This window comes from Macrobrachium nipponense, chromosome 1 (assembly GCF_015104395.2).
Source record: "Macrobrachium nipponense isolate FS-2020 chromosome 1, ASM1510439v2, whole genome shotgun sequence".
NCBI classification, from domain to species: domain Eukaryota; kingdom Metazoa; phylum Arthropoda; class Malacostraca; order Decapoda; family Palaemonidae; genus Macrobrachium; species Macrobrachium nipponense.
The window spans coordinates 45,960,513-45,985,390 of record NC_087200.1 but is presented as its reverse complement, the minus strand read 5'-3'; the positions used below and the strand labels follow the sequence as shown (position 1 = coordinate 45,985,390).

The 24,878-nt window shown below is 42.1% G+C and overlaps 1 protein-coding gene across 1 annotated transcript in view; it reads left to right on the top strand.

The window, feature by feature from the left end:
- The window catches only part of LOC135219296 (uncharacterized), an 85,075-nt gene that overhangs the window by 10,841 nt on the left and 49,356 nt on the right, over positions 1-24,878 (top strand). The window lies entirely within an intron of this gene.

Here is a 24,878-nt window from a genome sequence, read left to right as displayed (position 1 = left end):
AATAGAACTGAAAAGCAATGAACACCTAAATATATATATATATATATATATATATATATATATATATATATATATATATATGTGTATATATATATATATATATATATATATATATATATATATATACATATATATATATATATATATATATATATATATATATATATATATATATATATATATATATATATGTGTGTGTGTGTGTGTGTACGTGTGTGTGTATGTATATTATATAATATATATATAAAAAAATATATGTATATATTATATATATATATATATATATTTATATATATATTATACAATATATTATATATATATATATATAATAATATACATACATATCTTTTTTTTTATATATCATTATATTATATATAACTATGATATATAGATATATATATATATATAATATATATATATATATATATAATAGATATATGAATATAAGATTAAATAAATATATATCATACACAGATATATATATATATATACAATTAATATAAAATATATATATATATATATATAATATTATAACATGATATATATATATACATATATATGTATATATATATATATATATATATATATATATATATATATTTATATATATATATATTATATATAAACATTAGCAATACGGAAGGAGATATTTAAGAGCAAGACGGGACATACAAAACAAGTGCTGTCTGGCACCTTCTTCGTACGGCAATAGTCGTAGCATAATTTATCAAGAGGACTTCTCCCTTCGTACCCCATTAAATCTTCCAAAATTGCCTTTTAACTGACTCATAAATAAGACATCAGACGTTTTCTTATCCTCTCACTATAACATCTCTTCATAGCGTTATCTTATCTAGGAGGTATAACGCAATTATTTTTAGTCTGAGAAGTTTTAGCGGAGAATTACGAACAGGTAGACATAATAAGATAGAAAAGTTAAAATAATTGTTTAAGGACTAGACAAATGAAAAGGTAAACAAATTATTAAAATAGGTAAATGAATTTGAAAAATAATAACTAAATGAATAGGCATAAATGTTAAGTATATTTATACTCAGAATAAGTAAACATTAATGGATCGTTAGAGTAAGAAAGAATTAAAAGGATAAGTAGAATAACAATTCATGTAACGCACAGAATAATGGATATATTGATGGAAACTGAAAGATCTATATTCATTGACGAGCAAATTGAAATGAATGTCACATAAACGCTACCTGACACCTAAAATGATTAGTTTATTATATGGGGATTCCAAAAGTCTACAATAATTGACTACAATACCCTATTCTAAAGGTTAAAGACTGATATAGCTGTCTGTTTACATTTCAACCTCGATACACCATCTCCGTTTTATTTACATTTTATTTTATTTTTTTTTACAATTCAAATTCTCATTCTAATTTTGAGTAAGCAACGTTCCTTCCTTTTCTTATTCTATATAAAAGGCAATGGTTTAATTGTCTTTATTCTTTGGTATTTTATGTAAGTTTGCTAGGATGCATTCTTTTTGCGCTTGCTGTAGAATTTTCAACTCTACTTCACTGGGCGAATGTTGGTGTGGTAGTTGTAGCCGAGGTGATTATCGCCCAATTTCTGCTCTTTAACGTCATCGGGCGAAACGTCTGTATACCTATGCTGAAAGTGCTAAATTCTCAATAGTTCATAGTTTGGCTTTCAGTAGGGACTGTCGTATTTTTCTTCCAGTCTCATGTGTTGTGCAGAAATTCTCAGATTCTAGCCAAGGTACTAACTTTAGCGCTTCTTTTAACCTCGTTAGTCATGAGCTTGTTTTAAAATTTGATAGACGGGAATTAGTGAGACATTTCTTGGCATTATTGTTGAATTCTTAACTAAAAGATTAAAATGAATAGTTGATGATGGGTATTTTAGTGAATACTGGAATGCAGTTTCTGGTGTTCCAGAGGGTAACGTTCTTGACTCATTATTTTTTTTATACAAGCACGCTAAGTGATTTGACCTGTAATTAAAGCTTGTTGCTTATGCTATGCTACTATTCTTTTAACATTAACTCCAACCCCTGGATGAAGAAGAGTAAACTTTGATATCTATATGAGGCCTACGGGAAAGGAAACGAAAGATAGAATAGGATCTGTTCCCGATATAAGCAAAGGCTAGTCCTTTGAAATATAGAATTTTGTCAAAAAAACTTATATGAGAATAAAAGAGGAACAAATAGTGAAAGATTTGTCCATTCAAGGCGAAATTAAATATAGAAGTTTCTTTTTCTTAAAGAGACGAAATATTATGTTTATTCAAGTTGCTTTTCTTTTCTAATTCTTTTAACTCGATATCTAATCAAAATACTTCCTCATTCAACAACAAACCATTAATATTCCATTCTACGTAGGCTGCTAGCTGATCCCATGATTAAACGAAAATACTTTATCAGAAGAGAATATATGTTAGTGGCAAATAATAATTAAACGGGGATGGAATAATTATTGGTATAATGAGCTATGCATAAATTAGAGGGTGACACAATTAAAAAGTAATCACCATAACCGGGTGCCATAAGAGAAAAACTACAGAAAGGTAAATTTCCTATTTCAGAAGTCAGCTAAAGGAAACTGCATAAGATAGGGTTCTCTTTGGTGCAGTTTTATTTTTCAATCATTTCCTTTAACCTGAACATCGAAAGAAGAATAATTCCCATGTAATTTTTTTTAATAAAATACATTTCGCTTGATACAAGCATAGAGCAAACATGGATAATAAAAGTGCATAGCTCAAAATGAACCTACTCATTCAACTATCTCTGGCAGTTTTCTCGAAATATGCGGATATTTGGGACAATAATTTTAAGAAGTACTTGACATGCCTTGATAATGATAGCTCCTGTCTAAATCTTACGCTGGTCAGAACTCATTTTCGAACATCAAGGTAAATGCACACCACTGTCAGGTTTCCTGGTGCCCAGTGTCTTGGATATCTACACCTTGTCCTAAATTTATTATTGTAGAAGATTACCTTATCAAGTTACAGCCATATTCGCATGCAGAAAATACATGAATAAGAATCAAGGTAGCCTCAGAAACAGCAAAGCACCTATTTGTGCCTTGCATGGGTTAACAGCTGTGCAATTTTCATTTGTTCCGACACCATATACTTACCCCGAACTATTATCGTAAGAGAATCCTGGATGTCAATCCAATACCAACCAGAAAAAACTGGTTATTCCTTCCCCTACCCCTAGCCAGGTATGTGCCCCAGGGGTCGAAGATCATGACCCATGACCCGGTCACCAGACCTTTCCTGGTCGCTGTAGCGATCACACGCTCCAGCTCGTTATCCGTTACCGGCCCGTTTTGCCTTTGTGCACGCCTCGTGTACGGACCACCAATGGGATCTGGCCTAGACAAAGAGGAAAAAGAAACCCAGATCCCCCTCCAAGAAGGCTTTGTCAGAGATCCCTCGCAGCAGAAGTGCTAGCTGCGGGCCTGGAGGCCCTTCCCCTTCTCCGGTTCCTCTTCAGTTTTCCCTGGCGGAGCGTCGGGAGTTTTCCCCGTCCCCTCCCAGCGAGAGAACCTAGGCGGGGCTCGAGGAGTCCATTTCCTTATCCCAAGGATAAGGAAATGGTGTTCTGTCTGACGATGCCGTTTTTCTTAAGGAGTGGTGGGCGTGTGGTGGTCTGCAGGGCGCCCCATTGATGGAGGCCCTGGTAGTGGCGCTGAGTGCCTCTAAGAATCTGCCTCCAGCTGCAGAGTATCCTGCTCCAGAGTGGAGCGCGCAGGTCGGTCTCCCCAGTATCCCGGTGGGTCTTTCCTCGTCCTACTCCGCTGTCCCAGCCACCTCTCCAAAGGTGGGGGATCTCCCTGGTAGGCAGCGGGAGCTGATGGAGTCATCAGGGGTCCCCCCCGGCCCGTGGTCCAGGACCCCCCACACCCTTGGTAGGTCTCCCCTGAAGAAGGAGGTGCTTCTGTTCTGGGGCCCATCATTCCCCCCGCCTGGGTTGGCGGGTCTCGCAGGTGGAGCGAGATCCCGGGTTGAGGCTTCCCCCTCTATTTCCCACGCTGATCACCCCGGCCGCTCCTCCCGCTCCGCCCACTCACCCTGGGACAGGAGCCACCGCAGGAGAGACAGGAGAAGGGGTCACTCATCGCAGGACAGGTCATTGTCAGACACTTCATCGTACAGGTCCTCTCATAGGAGGCGCTGCTGTTCCAAGAGGAGGCATTATGGGAGAAGTCGAGGATGCTCTTACTCCTCCTCCCCGGACTGCCGGTCCAGATCTCCCCATCGTAGCCATGACGGCAGAGGTCGGAGTAGGAGCGGACACCACCGGGATGGCTCGTGCTGCTGGCGCCACTGCTCCCCAACCATCTGGTCGCCGAGGTCGGTTGCTGAGCACACAGCTCCCACGGGGTCTCCTCACACGGAGTGCTCCACTCTCCCTCGGGTATGTCCCCCTGCAGCTCTGGTGAATCCCATGCCGGTTCTAGTGGCCCAAGCAGCCCCCTCACTGTCTGGCCAGGCTCCTTCCTGTTTTGAGCCTCCGTTCCCGCCCGATGTGTGCTCAGGACGGAGCGCTCCTTCTCCGCGCTGCCCCGGTGGGGCGCCCCCCTCGTCCGAAGGGTGGCCCATGATGGCCCCTCTGGCTTGGGCAGGGCTTCCCCCCCCCCCCCCCAGGGGCAATTCAGTCCTCAGTAGAGAGCCCCAAGTAGACCCGGCAGCCCTCTCCTCCTCTGTCGCCGCAGTTGGTAGTGAGCCCCTCTATGTCCTGCGAGGACTTCGAAGACTAAGCCTTCACTCAGAACGGCCTGCAGAGCCTCCTGGAGGTCCAAGGCCCAACGGATGAAGGTTCCATGTTCAACAGGGTTCTCAGCATAATCCGGGCAAAGAACGGGTTGGTGGAGCCTTCCGCTCCCCCTGACTCCAGAAAGGCTCTGTCAGTAGATCGGCTCTTCGGAGGACAGGTTGAGGTGAAGCTCTCCCTGTCTCTCCCCCAGGCGCCATACTCCACCGAGGTGCTGGCCCAAGTGGAGGAGGTAGTGCAGGCGCCAAGAACACCCTGAAGGCTCAAGGCTCCATGAAGCTTGTCCCGGCTGCCAAGGCCAGTTAGAGGAAGTTTTACACTCCGAAAGGCATGTCCGTGGCATCGAAGTTGGTGGAGGTTCCTCTCACTGCTCTCGCACCGGGACTCTCGTAGGAGAAGCTGTTGGCAGGCCCTGTCTCCTTTTCTCAGCAGGAAGCCATGGCCATGGAGCCCACGGCATGGACTTCATCCATGTCACATCATGGCTTGACCTCTGGATGGGTGCGGTAGTCAGGTTCGCGATGGAGCACGACCTCCAAGATGAAGGTGAGCTGACCACCTTTAAGGAGCTAGTTTTGTAGGGGGGCAAGTCCCTGGGCTTCCTGACTACCCAGTTGCTCACTCAGTGGACCAACTGGATCTTGAGGAGGCGGGACTCTGTTCTCGCTCGCCTCCCAATGAGCTTACCTGACAGGGAGGTGAAAGCACTCAGGAATGCACCAGACTCAGGCGAGTTCCTTTCCCTAGACCATCTGGTGGAGGAGGCCCTGGAGCATTGGAGGAAGGCTAGCCAGGACTCCATCATATACAGGGCTTCTTCTTCCTTCAGACAACCTGCTCATCGAAGAATCCAGGACCCTCAGAAGACTAGACAACTCACAGATATGGTAGTGGGTCACTCCACAGGCAATCTTGATTCGTCCTCCAGAGGGTGGGGAGCTCAGGGGATGCAGCCCTCCTCCAGGGCCCCTCAAGCCCTCTCCTCCTCATTTAGATCCAAAGCCTCAGCCTCCCGGAGAGGCAAGGGCGGCCACTTCCCCCAGGAGGAAGTAGGAGTCGAGGTCCCCTACCCTGCTTGACACCTCGGGTATGGGGTTGCCTCTTGAAACATTGGCGGGACTGGGAGGATCTTGGAGCCAATCCTTGGACTATCCAGGTCCTCAGAGACGGTTACCGGATCCCCTTCCTAAACGAGAAGCCTCCCCTGATAGGGGAGCCCTACAGTGGGGCGATCCGTCCCTGGATCCCCAGTCATAGGGAGGCACTGCAACTGGAGGCCCTGCCTCTGTTAGAGAAGGGAGCCCTCCAGCGAGTAGTAGACCACTCCCCGAGGTTCTTCAGCAACCTCTTCCTGGTAGTGAAGGCTTCAGAGGGGTGAAGACCTGTTATAGACCTGTCCATCCTAAACACCTTCGTCCTCAAGATGGAATTCAAGATGGGGACCCCTCGTTTGGTACTGGCGGCCTTGAGGGAAGGTGACTACATATTGTCCCTGGACCTCAAGGACGCTTACAGCCAGATTCCAGTTCACCCCTCCACCAGGAAGTACCTCCACATCAGGTGGGAAGGAATCACATACCAGTTCAGGGCCCTCTGCTTCAGCCTGTCCATGGCACCACAGGTCTTCACAAGGATGTTCTCCCTCATGTCCTCCTGGGCCCACAAGAGAGGGAGGCACCTACAGAGGTACCTAGAAGATTGGCTACTCCTTTCCTCCTCAAAGGAGCTCTTGAAGGAGCAGAGGGATGATCTCCTGGCAGTGCGAAATCGTCTTGTCTTCGTCCTGAACTGGGAGAAGTCCCACCTGGAACCCACCACCAGGATGATATACCTGGGGATGGGCCTGGCCCATCCAATGGAACCTGAAGGACGGATGGACCTCGGATGTCAGGAACCCCTTAGAACTGGTAGCCCCCTCTCAAGCCACAGGGGAAGCCCTATGCTGGTGATTAGACGAGTCAAACCACCGGAGGAGGGTCCCGCTCTCGCATGTTCCTCCGGAGATGCTCCTGTTCACGGATGCGTTGAAGGAGGGTTGGGGAGCCCACCTGCAGTCAGAGATGAGAGGGGGGACATGGTCAGAGCAGGAGTGGGAGCTCCATATCAACAGGTTGGAGCTACTAGCCATTCAGAAGGCACCCCAGGCCTTTGAGACCGTGATAAGACACAAGAGGGTGGCAGTCATGTGTGACAACGCCACCATAGTAGCGTACATATAAAAGCTGGGGGGCCGGAGGTCACGCCACCTGTGCGGCCTGGCGGAAACCATCCTAGAGTGGGCGGAAAGTGTAGGGACCTCCCTGACAGCAAGGTTCATCCCGAGGAAAAAGAACGTAATTGGCGTCAGTTCTTGGGGCAGAATGATCCCTACACCTGGCGGTAGCAGCCCAGTTGATTGGGATGTGGGGATCCCCCTCCATGGACCTGTTTGCAACAAGCCTAAACAACAAGGTCCTGGTCTTCTGCTCCCGGGTCCCGGACCTGGCGGCAGCCTAGGGGGATGCGTTCCAGCACCCCTGGGACAGCCTAGATCTCTACTGGTCCCCCACTTTCGGGGTCCTCAGGCAGGTCCTCAATCGGCTTCGGGCCTTCATGGGCACCTTCATGATCCTAGTGACCCCCTGTGGCCGGACAGAGACTGGTTTCCGGATCTACTGGAACTGACTGTCCTGGGCACCTGGGAGCTCCCCCACAGGCCGGACCTTCTAAGGCAGCCCCACTTCGAGAGGTATCACGGGGGCCTGGACGCCCTCTCCTTTCACGGGTGGAGGCTATCGAGCTCCTCCTAGGCAAGAGAGGCTTCCCCTAGGGGTTAGCTTCCCACATGTCAGAGTGCCTTAGGAAGTCTTCCGTGGCAGTCTACCTAGCCAAGTGGAAGTTGTTCAGGGCCTGGTGCAAGGAGCGAGGCTTAGATCTCCTATGGGCAAAAGTCCCCCACGTTGCCAAGTTCCTGGTCCACCTGAGGAAGGACAAGGGGCTTTCCATTGCAGCCATCAAAGGGGTCAGGGCAGCATTGACCCAAGTATTCTACCAGAGGGGAGTAGACCTGGATAGCTCCAAGGACCTGGTAATACTCATTAAGGGCTTCGAGCAGGCATGCCCTCTCAGTTCCTTGATGGTTCCTTGCTGGGACATAGCCAGAGTCCTGGACACTCCGAAAAAGTCCCCTTTCGAGCCCCTCAAGGACATCACAGACGGTCTTCCTGTTAGCCTTAGCCTCCACCAAAAGGGTGAGCGAGCTGCACGGCCTCTCCTACGTAGTTTCCCACTCGCAGGGGTGGAAAGACCTCACCTTCAGGTTTGTGCCCTCCTTCATGGCAGAGACCAAGAACCTGTTGGTAGTAGATGAGAGGTTCGTAGAATTCTCCATCCAAGCCCTGCGTAGGTCGGGGGATCCCAAGGACCTCCTCCTATGCCCAGTCAGGGCGGTGAGGAAATACCTCAGCAGGACGGAAAGTCTTCGCCTCAGGATTCAGAACCTTTTCTTGACTACCATCTGGGACAAGAAGGCGATTTCAAAGAACACCATCTCCTTCTGGTGGAGGGAACCCATCAAGAGGGCCTACGAGGGAGCAGTTCTTCCCCCCCCCCTCAGGGGGCGAAGCCCACAACATCAGGGGCATAGGCACCTCCCTGTCCTTCTCCAGGAAATTATCGGTCAGTCAGGTACTCCAGGCCGGGGGTCTGGAAAAGGCAATCCACCTTTTTGGCCCATTACCTCAAAGACTGCACCAGGAGGTCCCTTGACTCATTCGAGATCGGGCCGGTGGTAGCAGGTCAACAGGGTTTTAGCCCCGCCAAGTGATTCGTTCTTTCCCTGGGCCTTTGGCGTAAGTGTCAGGACCCCTTGTCTAAACAGGTGAGATTTAGCGAGCGCGTAGTGTATAGTACAAACCATTGCCTTACGTGTTCTAGTAGGTGATTCTTTCCCTGCGCCTTAATCCAGCGGAGAGGGTCCTCCTCGGGGCAGACACCCTCCGAACCTTCGACCGGGCCTCTCCTTCCCTAGATACTCCCACCTCCTAAAGAATAAGTTTCTTACGATAGTAGTTCAGGGTAAATATACGGCGTCGGAACAAATCACAAATTCTTAGTAATTTTTATTTTTCCTGGCTATACTTACCCCGAACCACTGAGTTTTTAAGCCCTCCCTGCCTTCCCCGTGTATCTGAAGGCAGGAGCATAAGAGGTATGGAAAGGATTGGTGACTGGGTCATGGATCATGATCTTGTACCCCTGGGGCATGTACCTTTCTATTGGTAGGGGAAGGAATAACCAGTTTTTTTCTGGTTGGTACCGGACTGACATCCAGGATTCTCCTTCGATAGCAGTTCGGGGTAAGTATAGCTAGGAAAAATACAAATTACTGAGAATTTGTGATTTCACTGTAAATTTTGTAAATAAAATCACCTTAATGTAATCTGACTAGTTTGAAAGGTGACCTTCCTTCCCCATTGTTGATAAATATTATTAAGTCCTGCTATCATTCCCATTATGTAATTAGATGTGGAGTTCAGTATAGGACCCTCAGGCTCTGCTATTTAAAAATTCTAAATTACTTTCATCCAATCCACCGCTACACATAAGAGTGGCGACCTTGCCAGGATTCCAAGCCAATTAGTAATGAATTACCAATTGCTATTACTAGGCTAGGAAAGAGAAGAACAAGGAACCCAGAAAACACCCCATAAATTAAATTGTTTACAAGGCTTAAATCAATTCACATAAAAGGGCACAACCGGAACTAAGGACAGCTAGGTTGTTATTAGTGTTATAACTATTATAGTATTAAGGTACATTAGGAACACATAGGAGAAGAAGTCTCAAAAGAAGTGATTTAAGAAGTGTTTAAAAGCAGTGATATTAGCTAGTATCATAGCAGACAGGTGACTGTGCCAACAAAGCTTTTAATTTAGCTGTGCAAGAATGAAAGCCCACAAAATTTTGTGTTGGTGAGACGTATGTCAACACTAGTAGGTGCCAGTTAGGAAATTAGAAAGTTCTTTGCCATGGAATTCATTGCATGTGTTAGCCACGAACAATTAACTGAGTTGTTCAACAACAGTTATGGCAAAGAAAGTGTACAATTCCTTTGTCAGTGAATGTTAGTAGAAATTCACATTAGTATTCATGTTAATAAAAACACTACATATTAGCAACTTGTAATTCTTGGCATAGCTTTTTCATGCCACAGTGCGCATGTGTGACCAGCCACCAGACCGCAACCAGACCACCAATTCAAACGTTATCATAATGTTTTAAGCAAAATAAAATCATGCTTCATTTATTAAGTTAATTAATTAAAGCCTGCATATTGGCACTAATCATTTACTTACTTTACTTTATCTTCCCACCACTGGCCAGTGGCATAAGGCTGATACAGTTCCTCTCCATCTGTCTCTATCCCAAGCCATTTCCCTTGCTTCCTCTAAGTTTTGGATTTCATCCTCAAGATCCCTGACAATTATGTCTATCCACCTCGTTCTTGGTCTGCCCAGCGGTCTTCTTCCTATTTGTACTGCTCTCAGTGCTCTCCAGGGGTCTCTATTCCCATCCATCCTCTCAACATGTCTAAACCATTTCAGCCTTCCCCTCTTCAACCTGGTACTGACTGGCCTTTGCCTCAATCTCACCCTGATGTCTTCATTTCTAACAAAATCATCCCATTTAATCCCAAGTATCCTTCTCAGCAGCTTCATCTCAAAAGCATCCAACCTTTTCTCCTCTGTTCTGGTCAGTGCCCAGGTGGACAAGCCATACATCAGGACTGGTAGTACTACTGCATTGAATATTCTCATCTTAGTTTTCAAGCTGATTTCATGCCTTGACCAAACGTTTTTTCTCAGAACCTCAAAAGCTCTTGCTGCTCCTAGTTTTCTTCTTTGTATATCTTCAATTTGCCTCCCGTCTGCTGTTACTACACTTCCCAAGTGAACAAACTTCTCAACTTGCTTGAGTTCCTGTCCTCTGATTGTCATATCTTCCATGTGCACCCAATCACCATCCTTACTCACACCCATGATCTCGCTCTTCTTTGTGCTGATGTTCAAACCAAAATTCTGTGTCTCTGTCTCCATCCTCATTACCATACCTACCAGCACCAGCCACGTATCAGCAACCAACGCAACATCATCAGCAAAGTCCAAATCCATAAAAACTTCTCCACCAATACTAGCCCCTCTGTTTTCATTCTCCATCACTCTTCTCATTATATGGTCAATATATACATTAAACAAGGTGGGTGGCATAACACATCCCTGTCTTAGCCCACTTCCCACTGGGAACCAGTCACTTTGCTGTCCATCCAGCTGTACACAGCTGCACACTCCTTGGTACCAGTTCTTTAGTATCCTTATCACTTCAGTGGTATACCATAGTGTTCTGCCACTCTCTACATTCCATCTCTCCACACTGAATCATACGCTTTCTCCACAATAAATAATCAAATAGTGGTCGAGTCATATCTATAACCACTCACTTTTACCAACTATCAGCTGCTGGCCTGTATCACCACCGAACTATTCAAGGTCACTTTCCCTCTCAGCCTTTCCACTTTGCATCATTCACTCACTGAGCATTACCCCATTTCTTTCATACCCTAACGTACCCTCTGAACGTGAATATTTTGACAAGACACTCAAATATCCTTACCACTATTAACTTTTCATAGCAGGAGCTAGGTAAATTACTTAGATTAAAAAGCAAATCTTAAACAAGTAACTTAGAGTAATTGTTCAATGCTGATGCGTCACATTAAATTGAAGGTATTTACATAATGCAAAGTTCGTCATATACAAATACGCTCTCTGGAAGAGAGAGAGAAACCCATTAATGCATACAGCCAAGAGGAATACCTTTCATTAATGATAAAAACCATTGACTTTTTTTCTCATGTGTCTTTCATTCCCACATAGTGCGCAATTTAGCATATGCGTCCATGACCATTGACTTGTTCCCTAATTTATTTTCATTTAGTAACGTCATTACCTATCGTGCACAAGTGGGCTTTTTTTATTATCTATGACTTGTGTATACCGCAAAGAACCTCATAGTATATCGAATGCAAAAATGCAAACCATTTACTTTCTCATATTAGGAGGCAGCAAGTATTTCATAGAACTAGCCACCCACGAGTGCAAAGCAGGGTTTTCCTTTTCCCAGTGCCAGTAATCTGAGGCACTGCCAATGACATATAGGCTATTGAAGTACTTACTATACCTTTCCTTCCTACCACCTTACACTCTCCCTTGGGCAGAGTGCCATTTCCTTCAGTATAATTCCATATAGTGCAGTTTAGTGCCACCTGGACAAAGTCCTCCCATAGGTGGCACAGCACCCTGACATCAGAGTGCCACCATTACCACATCCACCCAAAAGGACAATTGCACCTTCAGAATTGTGCCCATTTATCAGTGCATCCACCCATAAGGATCAGTACATCTTCAGGATCACTCCAAATCACTAGCATATCCTCCCATAAGGATATTCACTCATTCAGGATTGCCCAAGGATCAGTATTCCTTCAGTATCGCTCTCCAAATCAACTATCATCTGCCCATAAGCACCACTGGTCCTTCAGGGATTGCTCATCAGTGCAACCTCTGCATGGCACCCTCCACCACAGTGCCACCTTATTACAAAGGTGCTATTCCAAGAAGTGCCACCAACTTACGGGATACTTCTCCAGTGCCACAGAGCACCCAGTCTTTTCAGACATACTGAATTGTTCATTACGAACATACCCACATTTTTAGAGCCAATTTCTTGGTGAGTGCAACCTTACCGAAGAGACCCTCCCATTCAGTGCTATTCCTGGCATGGCTTCTCATTCCATAGCTGACTGAGCCTCTACTGCACAGCCTAATGGCAATGGCTTCCCTTGCATCAACACTTCAGCCTATGAGCTGGTCTCCCTTTAAGAGGTGGAAATGAAAGTTCTGTTCCTGGTACAGCATGCGCGGGCACTCTTAGAGTTCCACCCAGCGTCCCACTAGCGTCGCTGAACATCAAGTGAAAACCATACAGGAATGTTTTTGGATGCTCTGCAGTTTCAACTGACTTCAAGAAGTTATTTTGCTCTCCCTGACGATGATATGGCCTGGGGTGAGTGGGTCTTATTCCCCCTGGCTGATCTATTACTCTATACTCTATTACTGACCGGTGTGTACTACCCAAGGGGGTCTAAATCAGCAAGGATGCAGGAATGACTATTGAGTGAGTGGATGGTGTCACCCAAACGATTCCAACCATCTTCCTGAAGGTAAAAACAACAAATAGAGACACAGGTTACATAACAATAAAGCAGTGCTGCCTAAGCGTGGTGGAAACCCTTCCAGGATGGCACTGCCTCATACTCGGCCATGGCTTACTATGAGACTACTTCCCCTGGACTGAACCACCACTTGACGGCAAGCGAGTGCCTCAACCCGAAGTTCCAGCAGCACCCTCTTTCACCTCAGAAGAGCCGAGCCTATCAGTCAACCCTGGACTCATTCCCGAGGATGATTCGGAGGGGGTATCTTTCACCTCCCCATGTCTAACCATGCCAGAGAGGACTCTTCACCAGTGCAAGATGGCACTGCAGGCCTTGGTGACCCAACAGATTCTCAACATGTGGTGCCATCTTGGCGCATCAGAAAAGGTTCTGCCAAGACTGTGGCCAGAAGGGTTACATGTCTGCAAGCTATGGAGGGTGTGCAAGCTACAATATACCTGTCACTGCTATGGCTATTACATACTTGTCATAATAATTGCTTTATAGTGAAGAAACATATATTAAAGGAAAGGAAAATGTATCTTCTTCAAGTAGGTCTGTAGTAAGGAGGCATTCCCACACGTGTTGGAGGGCATCTTCTCATGATTGTTTGAGAATACTCTGTTGTTTTGTGGAACTCCAGGATGCGGACGCTGGTAGCAACACAACACTTTGGATACGACATAACATTTCGTCCAGAGTCTTCTAAGAAGTTCTTGGGATGGAAATGTTCATTGGTTAGCTCCTCCCCAAGATCGACGTATATATATAGGACTCTGAGGAAGTAAAGAGATCAGATCATCAGAGATGAGAGGATGAGATCATCAGAGATAAGAGAAGAAAGAAGAGACGAAGGATAAGGCTAAGGCCCCACCAAATCCATCGCGGTGCGTCGCATGCGTCGCGAGGTTTTGCTCTGACTCGTTGCTGTCAACCAAATTAGAGGCATTGAACAGTAGGGAAATCTGGACTCATGACATAAATTGAGAACGAGGAAAGGGTGGAGAATATGCAACACTTTCATAAGTTACGACAGCGTCCAGAGAAGTTTTATTTTTTTTTTAATATTATCAGATGCTGCCGAAAACCTTTGACTTAATTCACGAATATCAATTACAGAAGATCAGTATCAACGTAACAAACTTGTAGTAACTCTGAGGGAAAGATTACTGGTTTTGAAATTTGTAAAGTTGCACTTTATTCTATCTAGTACAGAAATTAAGATACGTAGATTGTGTGTGTGTGTGTGTGTAAACTGAACACTTTGATACAGTAACTTCTGAAACATAGGTATTTACATAAATGTATCCATTAGAATATAATAAAAAGACTACATGAATCCTTTATCATAACCACAAATCATCACATTTGATTATAACTCAAAGTTGGGCAGGTGGCTCAAATCCAGATTGTTGTAGGTCTACCTCAATTTCTTCTTTCATGTGGACCCCAGCTCAGAGACGCACGTCCACGTGCGGCTAAAACAAAACGTTTTGTTCCTTGTGCGTCCAGTCCGGCAATGTACTTGACGCCACGCTAAGTCATGCGCTGTGTGGGGCCACTCATATTTGATTATGACAGTTGATCGAAACGCACAAAATGCTTAGCCGTGTTGAACGCACGCAACGCACCGCGACGGATTCGGTGGGACCTTATGCTGGGGTCACACATTCACGTATCACAACGGCGTATGCCCACGTATGTGGATCATGGGCATTATCGCGGTGAAATGACCTTGAACAGCTGGTAAACAGGACACGGGCTAACAGACGTAAAGCCAGCACCGTAAATTGCGCCGCAAATGTATGCGCAAAGAAAGCAAGGTCGGACGTCTACCTGGAACTTCCGCCAATAGTGTAATGTTCTATGTACGTCACCTTCACGTCGTGACCAAGCCCACTGTTGTGGGGCTGTAGGGTACAAAATGGCCGGCCTGTAAACAGAGCAGACTGTAAAGTGATGGAACATGTATGAGAGAATGTAAAAATATTGCATTATGAAAATCCAGGTTGTAAATTCACTTTGGTAGAATTCTGTATGTACTGTAAAATATTGTATATTTTCAACATATAAAAAAAATTTAAGTCATACATTATAATATACATACCATTGGCAGTCCCAACATCTTGGGCTTCTTCTGACGGACGATGCGTGGCTTGAGGAAGTAGAATATGTTCAATATCCACTTCTCCCTGTCCGTCAGTCGTCCTCCGTGTCGCTGTCATCACTCTGTATCTCATCCAACTCCGACTCCTGTAGGTGGAAGATGACATTTCCTTGACCTGAGTGTCTGCAGGAGTGGCTGTAGGAGTCTTCTCCGGGCCGAAAGAAGGTCCTGCAAGATGTGACGTTGATGGTCCCTTCCTTGGTCGTTTTAGGAGGTTCGGCATCTTGAAGGGCGTTGTGGAGAGTACTGGTCTCGGGAGATGGAAACAACAGCTGACCTGAGGGTTGTTGTTGTTGTTGTTGTTGTATTGAGCGCCGACCTGACCTTTTATACCACGCTGCAGCGTTGCCATGTCGTACAGGGTTGTAAAATTGTGAATCGGTTTCCCCGTAGGCAACAGCGCAATTAGGAGGCCCACGTCCTTCACGGCGGAAAGAAAATAACAACAGCGAACAATGCAGGTAACCCTGGCGCTTACCCTGCAGTAGTCACCGTGGGTCCCACGTGCAATGCCTGGAGCTACGTCAGGTGACATTTGGCGTGACCACCCACGACTTGTTTTGAACATTTCAAAACTGGAGCAGGCTACGGCGCCCTAGTGGGCGGAGCTTAGAGCCCGGACGACCCGTCACCGTACGTCTACGATTTTACGTATGTTTTACGTTACATTTACGGTTTACTGACATAAGCTATTGCCAACTACCAATTTCCGCTCATGCGTGGGTGTGCGTGAATGTGTGACCTTAGCATTAGCCTAAGAGAGGAAGAGGACGCATAAGAGAGAGTGGAAACGGAAACAAGTAAAGTCCGTAGTTCGTAGTCGGAGGGAGAGAGAGAGAGAACCTGACATCGAGTAACCCTTCAGAGAAAAACGTCCTGCAAGTGGTTTTATGAAGTAACCCACCCTTCAAGTTCCAAGACTAAGGCATTCCTTCCTGCAGTACGAAGATAAGAAGCCATCTGAAGTTTCTACTGTCCCTTTTATAAAGCCCTCGCTTCGATCACTGATCTCAACAGCTGTAAAATTGGGCAGCAAGTATTTTACTACTTCACTGTTCCCCCCTTTTCACACACAGTCAGATTGAATTTTGTTATGTAAATAGGCGAAACCATTCTGCATTTATTTATATGAATAAGTTTTCAAATAAACTTCTGTCCTGTTTGAGTTTCTTTCTACATTCGTATCCCGAGTTTCAATTGTTGGTGTTGATTCCCTTTTGTTTATTGTAATAAAGAACCTGAGCAGATCTCGATCCGTAACAAAACTCCTCTTCATTAGGAACTCCCCAGTGTTGCCAGTCAATCGGTCATCTAGAGCCAGTTTATCTCTACGCAGAATGTGAAATCACCCTTTGTTTCTAGGGATTTTCAGAAGAATGTCCCTACATTCTTCTTTGGCATAATCTACCAAGAACATTATATTGCACGTTGTTTTACTTATAAATATTGGTAGAAATAAATAAAAAAAAATTAATGTAACCCAAAAATATATTCTCATATTGACAAAAAAAACGGTAACATCTAATTTTTACTTGTAGTACATAAACAAATTCACAGAGAGGAAAAAAATTTTTATTTCCTAATTATAATTTATTCATTATGGATAGCGATCTCATGTATATTATGTACGAAATAGGAGTACGCTCAATTCTACAAAAAAAAAATCTATAGAAAAAAGATTTCCTTGTATAAGAAACGTTCAGGAATAGATCGTTTATTCACAAGCGGAAATGGTAAAAATTGGTATTCCTGTTTGATTCTTGCTCTGTGAAATAATTTCGGTAGAAGAGTGAAAGACGTTTCTGGTACTATGGCTACGTTACTGTCAAAATATGGGTCACAAGATATCTTTTAAAAAGGCTATTTTGCATAAATGTAATAATGTAATATATATATATATATATATATATATATATATATATATATAATATATATATATATAGATATATATATATGTATATATATATATATACATATATATGCATGTATGTATGCATGTATGTATACACACACACACACACACACATATATATATATATATATGAAATGAGTACTGGTTAGTTTGATTTTGCTGCTTTTGCTGCACTACGGAGAGAATAGCAAAATGTTAATTCAGGAGGTTTTGAAAAAGCTAGTGTCGGAACATCTTATCTGTTGACATTACATTCTTTGAAATGATTGTCGTCAGTAGTGACTCCCACCGAAACAGAACGGGATTTCTTAATGTGGACACATCATTATTGGATGGAGCGATGTTGAAGATTGCTGACTCAGCATGGGCGGAAGTAAGTACACTTTCGAAACTGGTTTTAGTTAGATTTCATGACGTCACGAACTCTTCCAGTATACTGAAACTGTTACGTATGAGTGACGTCATCTCAAGGGGAGTGTCTTGTAGAGAAAGTTAGTACACGAGTGCGTGCGTAGATTCTGTTCACCTATATGATGGGAGAGGAAGATGACTGTGTATTTAGAAGCGACCGAGTTCGGAATGGCCATGTCATTTCTTTGTGTGGGATTAGTGAGAAAAGGGTAAGCATACTCACATTTATGCCTAAGTGTATCTTTGTCTTTTTGTATCTTAAACATTTGTTTCAGTAAAGCCATCCTTCATATGACTCTTGTTCCAGGAGAACTGATTACTATTATTTTGATTTATTTTCTATTTATGAGGGATTCCTTTGTTTTCCTCGGATGGATCTGGAAATGGAGTGGTGTTGATTATAGGAGAGATATTAATGATCTTTTTGACTGCCTATCTTATGACTGATGTCTAGTTATTGTAGAGAAAGGGGTGGACGGGTTTTGTCCGATCCCCAGTGTTATTTTAGTTTCCTGTTTTGAATTATACCTTTTTATAATGGTGCATTTTTTGGGTCGTATTTAAAAGTTTAAGTTTCAGATTTTGACTTATTCAATCAATCATTTTGTTCTTTGCTAATAAAGTCTATATATTTTGATAATTTTTGAATCTGATTTAACGACCTTAGGTAATTGTGATATGTGAGTTGCACAGAGATCGATTGGTTGGTTAGTTGAGAGAGAGAGAGAGGTCACACAGTGTATTTGTGCTCGAGTCATGCTACCATTTTTCAGTTGTCATTTACATCATTTTCAGTTTGTAAGGGGTTTGTATGGGTAATATTATAATATATATATATATTATATATTATAATTATATATATATATGATTATATCACTTTAGCACGTTAAAAGATCAGTGTTTGCTTCTATGTTTTTAAGAGCACTACGGGTATGTAGCCCAGAATATATAGATGAGGAAATAGATAAGATTCAGAATACAGGCAAGAAACTGAAATATCCAGATAATGTACTAAACAATGCATTAAAAGCGGCAAAAAGACCATGTATCAAAATCAAAAAGAACCTTACAACAACAAAAATTTGCTTGTACTACCTTATAATAGTAATATGAAAGATATCCCACATCTCCTGAAGAATTTTGGTGTTAATGTAGTTTTTAAAAACAATAAAACAATGAAACAGGTACTTATTAAGAACTCCCCCGACAATGCTAAAGGATGTGTATATAAAATCCCGTGTAAGTCTTGTGACAACTTTTACATTGGTCAAACGGGGAAAGCACTGGAAAAAAGAATAGAACAACATAAACAATGTGTGAGATATGCACAGGGAAATAGTGGTATATTTGTACATGTTAGTGAGAACAATCATGCTATTAACTGGGAAGGGGCAAAAAAGTTGGTGTGTTCTAATATGCACTGGAAAGGAATATCATTGAATCTAGTTTTATAAAAGAAAGTTACAACAATAATATGAACATCAGTCAAGGAATGTATAAACTTGATCCTTTAATATCAAAAGAAATTTGTAAACTGTTTTAAATTTTAAGGTTGGCTGTAGAGATATATGAAAAATAGGATTATTATATTTGCAAACACAGTAAAGGGAGCAGTAGTGGTAATGAGATGTTCAACCCCGCCTCCCTGACACCTGTCAGGTGTGGACTTGTACCATAAGCGGTAGTATCCCTTGAGAATTTATTGTAAATTTTAGCCTAATGATTTTTGAAAGCCACTCCTGCCTTGACACCTGCGTGTGGGTGGATCTGCAGTCTCAAACTGTTGTGTGTATGTTCGTCAGTATTGTCTTTGTAGTATATATACTCGTGAATTCTAATACTATGTATCAGTCCTTTGTCAATGGCTTGAAAATAAAGCCGAAACCGGTCAGGACCTACACCCTGTCTCTTATTTTTTCACCTGTGGATATGTGTGATATATATATATATATATATATATATATATATATATATATATATATATATATATATTATATATATATATATATATATATATATATATATATATATATATATATATATATATATATATAGATATATATATATATATATATATAGGCATCCCCATGTCCCTACACTTCAAATATTTGTCCCAATGTCCCTACATCTGGCAACACTGGGGCCCTCAGCTAAGGGCCCTATAACCCTGATCACCATTGAAGGTATCAACCACTTCAAGTTGATATTACCCTCAGTCCAATTGAGAGTCCAAGACCTCACCTTTCCAAAATCTGTACCCTTTTAATATCAAGCTATATTCTTAGAGGTTATGACCTCTTCCTGAGCTATGATATCAAGTTTCCTGCTCATTTTTAACAAACCAGGGGTTCTAACCCTTAACAAACTGCTCAAGAGCAAGGAGCCATAAAAGACCTGCCTCCTCACGAGGGTATGGCCACCAGCAGTTTCCTCCTTCACCTCAGAAGCAAATTGACCATACCCAGTTCCTCTATAAACCTTGTAACATAATAGGGCACTCCACTATAAACCTTGTAACATAATAGGGCACTCCACGAATTGGTCTGGGTGCCCTAGCAAGCGAAATTCAGTGGACACCTCCAATGCCAAAATTTCCAAAGGCTGTGCCTTGACCAGGAGACAAAAATCTCTGTTTCCAGTCACCTCGGGCACACAGAAGGATTTTGCATCCCCAGGACCCTCGTCAGGCATTCCTGACTACAAATCACTGCCAGTGCCACTTGGGAGCACTGTCCAGTGCCATGCTCCATCCATCATGGACGTCAAGCCACCGCAACCTTCAATCTCTGCACCCTGGCATTGAGTTAATGCCAGCACCAAATCCAAACCTCATCAAGGATCTTCTTACGGGAGATCCTCCAACCAGCATGGACCTCTTCATAACCCATTGCAAGCCTCCAAACCCAGACGATTCTTCTTCGTTATTACCTTCATCAGCCAAGGATGAACCTCCGGTTGACCTCTTCACTACACCTTCCCTGGTCAACCAGGAACTGCTCAGGCAAGAGTCAGAAGCAGGGTCCACCCTTATGACAGTTGTTGCAATAGCCAATGTAAGGCTTTCCCCTGCAATAGGTTCTACCCTTACGATGGGTTGCTGCAGCCAAAGTAGGGGGTTTCCCTGTAGCCCCTAGGGCTACCACTGATTCTACTCCTGGTAGCAGTTCTGGCCTTTGTCCCTAGGAATGGCATAGCCAGATCCTTGAAGAGCCAGAAGAAGAAGAAGGGGCAGAAGAAATTCTACTAACCTATGAGAGCCACACACTCTCTTGGGCACTTGCGCCCCTAGGGACAGTACCACATTCAATAGCAGAGGGATCCTGGTACCTACCCAGAGAAGATAGCCACCCTGATTTCTTCCCAAGTAGACTAAGATCTAACACCCTAGGAATTTTGAGAAACTAACCTTGAATTAACCTCATTAACCTTGCCAAATATTCATCCTGTTATACCCTGGCCACCTATCATAATCACACAATGGCAGACTTGCATAAGCATATATTCATTAACTCATATCGTAAACCGTATTTACCCTAAAAGTCACTCATTATTGAGTCTTGTGTAGTACATGATAATAAATGATTATGTAATTTGTAACAAATTGAATTGAATATGTTAGGGTACATCATTTTAGTTCTAGGCTGCTGTAATAAATAATTTAGTCCACTTAATATCCCCTCCTATCATTTAGGTAAGCCATTCTAGTTAGCTGTATAGCAACAGCCACAAACCTTATTTAGGGAGGGGAACTGTCTAGCCGAGATGAATAACTTACTTAGCCAAGGATTTCACGTCTGAAAGAGAGTGAATGCATTCTTAAAGGGGGAGCTTTTACTTATTTGCTATTTGTCTCGCCCATGCGTTAGTTAGAATATTCAAACTTCTACAGAGAAAGGTAAGGGGGAAGCAAAATTTACAAAGAGTAGGGATAGAATTATTCTGGCATTACCTTTATATATATATATATATATATATATATATATATATATATATATATATATATATATATATATATATATGTGTGTGTGTGTGTGTGTGTGTGTGTTTGTGTGTGTGTGTGGCACAGGATATTGGTACGGCAGTGAATTGCGCATGCGTCAATTTCAGACTTCCTGCCGTATAAATAACATAGTGTAGTGGGGGTACGTCAGATTCTGTCAGTGGTGCCGTCCGTATTGCGCTATTGACTTGCTGTAGGTACGGTAGTTTGCTGATCATGCAGCAGTTGCCGTGCATTGTTGCTAAGAGCTATAGGTACAGCACTAGAAGATAAGCGAAGGTAGTAATAATAGTCGAACTGAATTGTTTATTGAACATGTTCAATTCAAAATGTCAAAGTGAAGCACCATACTGTCATCACCAAAGCACCAAAACATTTTGACAGTAAATGAAAATATAAAAAATCACAATACTACTTAAACATACTTAGATTTTGTCTAAATACCTGAAAAATAAAACTAAACTAATCTATCTGTGTACTTCATATATTCTTTGAATCTCTTCTGAACCGTGTAATACATCAGTTTTCACCGAAAAACAGATGTTTTTCAGGTTTCAACGAGCTGAAAAAAGAAATAGACGTCTAGGAAGGGTCAAACTTCCAGAAATTGTATATCCGAAGGTCACGAACGATCGAATCGGCTCTGAAAAGAGTTCCGAAGAGGAAATTTAAAGAAGACTTGAAGTACACAGAAATCGTGCTCTGTTGTATTCATGGTAGTAAGGAAAACTACCAAAGTCGAGCCTCTGGTAAGCTGCCTAATCAATCGTAAGTAATCATCCAAATCAGGTCTATATTAACAGCATGTTTCCCGTATTGGACGCTCTACTGACTGCTGCACTACCTTACTAACTAAGCTTCAAATCTTCTTTGAATCTCCTCTTCGGAGTTCTTTTCAGGGCCGATTCGATCGTTCGTGACCTACGGATATACAATTTCTGGAAGTTTGACTCTTCATAGACGTCTATTGCCTTTTTCAGCTTGTTGAAACCTGAAAACATCTGTTTTTCAGCGAAAACTGATATATTGATATATTATTACACGGTCCACGTCGCTTAGTCGTCATTTTCTTGCTGTCACTGATATGCCTGAGGCGGTAACCAAGGGTTCGCACATGCGCAATTTACCGCCTTACCAATATATACCGCAATCAGGGATACGGCTGCCGTACCAATATCCAGTATGTATATATATATATATATATATATATATATATATATATATATATATATATATATATATATATATATATATATATGACATTTGTGTCATGCTATCCTGAACATGTGAGCACAGTGACATCACAGACCCACTTCTCAAACAGCAGTATTCACGTGCCCATCCATTAATACCAAGAACATGTCAATTCTCTCGCGTGCACATAGTGGAGCATATGCAAGGAAACCCCAGCATTACATGCGCGTGTGAAACTCGTATCGATAAATAGTAAATCAAGTCCTGATCTGAAACGCGATTTATGGATGCGGTATTGACTGTATCGGAAAACGGTCCATTTCACTTGGATGTCTGTTCTGGAGTTGCAGGAAAAGGAAAGACAGGGATTCATTTGTGCTGGCAAGCCATGGTGTTGTGAGTTGACCTATTTCTACAATGCCAGCTGTGTTCTATATTTGGTTTTCTCTTTTAGTCATATTTGATTTGGATATGTCGCATATTTAGTTTCAAATATTAACCACTCCACGCATTCACACAGATTCATATGCATACGCACACACAGATTTGTTTACTAAAACTAAAGTTATAGAATGTGACCAAAGCAGGATGATTGCAGTCGAGGGTCTGAATCGTAATATATATATATACGTATATATATATAATATATATATATATATATTATATATATATATATATATATACTATATATATATATATATATATATATATATACTATATATATATATATATATATATATATATATATAGATATATATATATATATATATCCTGCTTTGGTCACATTCTATAACTTTAGTTTTAGTAAACAAATCTTACAACTTCCTTTGGATCCTCGGCCTCTTTAATAACTATGAATTCCTGAGATGTTACCATTTTACCCCCTTCAATAGCATATTGTTTGGAAATTATAAAATATTAGCATGTTATTGAATGTCACATAAGCGTGAATAACATTTGTACATACACGAAAGGGTAAAAATATGGAAATTATATAGATTATTCGTCGATTCTTTGCACCACTGCGGTGGCAATGTGTAGAGACACATACAGTTGACAAGATATAAGTTATTAATCTATTGCTAGAATATAAATATATATAGAGTGTGCATTTGTAATGAACATTATCTTATGTTCGCTTGAAGAATTATTTATTAAATCATTTTAGTCATCCTGAAGTTATTATATGAAAAGGACTTCATAGAACCAAAAATAATTGCTCCATTAAAAGGTATGATTTCCTTTACTATTCTTTACAGACATTCAAACAAGACTATTGTATTTCCAGGTCACATATCACCGAGAGAAGCTGAACTAAAAGCACTATTTGCAATGTTCATACCCTTGAACATTTAGCAATTGTATACACGCAATGATTTTGCAATTTCACTCGTTGCATGCACAATTTGTTAACTGAAGTATTTTACGTGAGCTGAAACGTGCTTGCTAACGCAAGGGCAATTACACGCAAGCACATGTACAAATTCCCTTATTTCTTAAATGTTTATTGAATATTAAAGCAGACCTGAATGATCGTTTGACTAAAACATGCTAGAATAAACTAAGTTTTTTTGTTAATCAAGTAAATGGTTCTCGGAATTCTCATAACAAGGTTTAATGCAGTGCTTGACAATTCTTTAATTAAGATACTAGAATTTAAGCTTTACTGTTAATGTATGAAGAGGTGTAAACATCCATATTCTCTGTTTACTTCCCCACACACACTCACACACACACACACACACACACACACACACACACACACACATATATATATATATATATATATATATATATATATATATATATATATATATATATATATATACCTTTATAAATCTAGGACTCGAGGGGCTTGTACAAAGGATAAAAATTCATCTGACTGCTCAAAAAACCCCTTTTGACCTCAATTTTTAAGTAGAAGTTACGCAGCTGAGGGCCAAGATGAAAATTCATGTGAAAAGTGTATGGAAATCTCTAAGGATCAAATTTATAAGGGATATATTTACACTCTAATTACTCTACGTATGCAAACCGCCAGCAAGGGCGCTAATGACTCTCAAGGTCCTACTTAGTACTGGAAACAGCTGCTTGTAGCACTGGAACACGTCTTCAGAGGGGCGACACGTATGGAGATTGCAGAGCGAATAGAAGCCAGAGCTT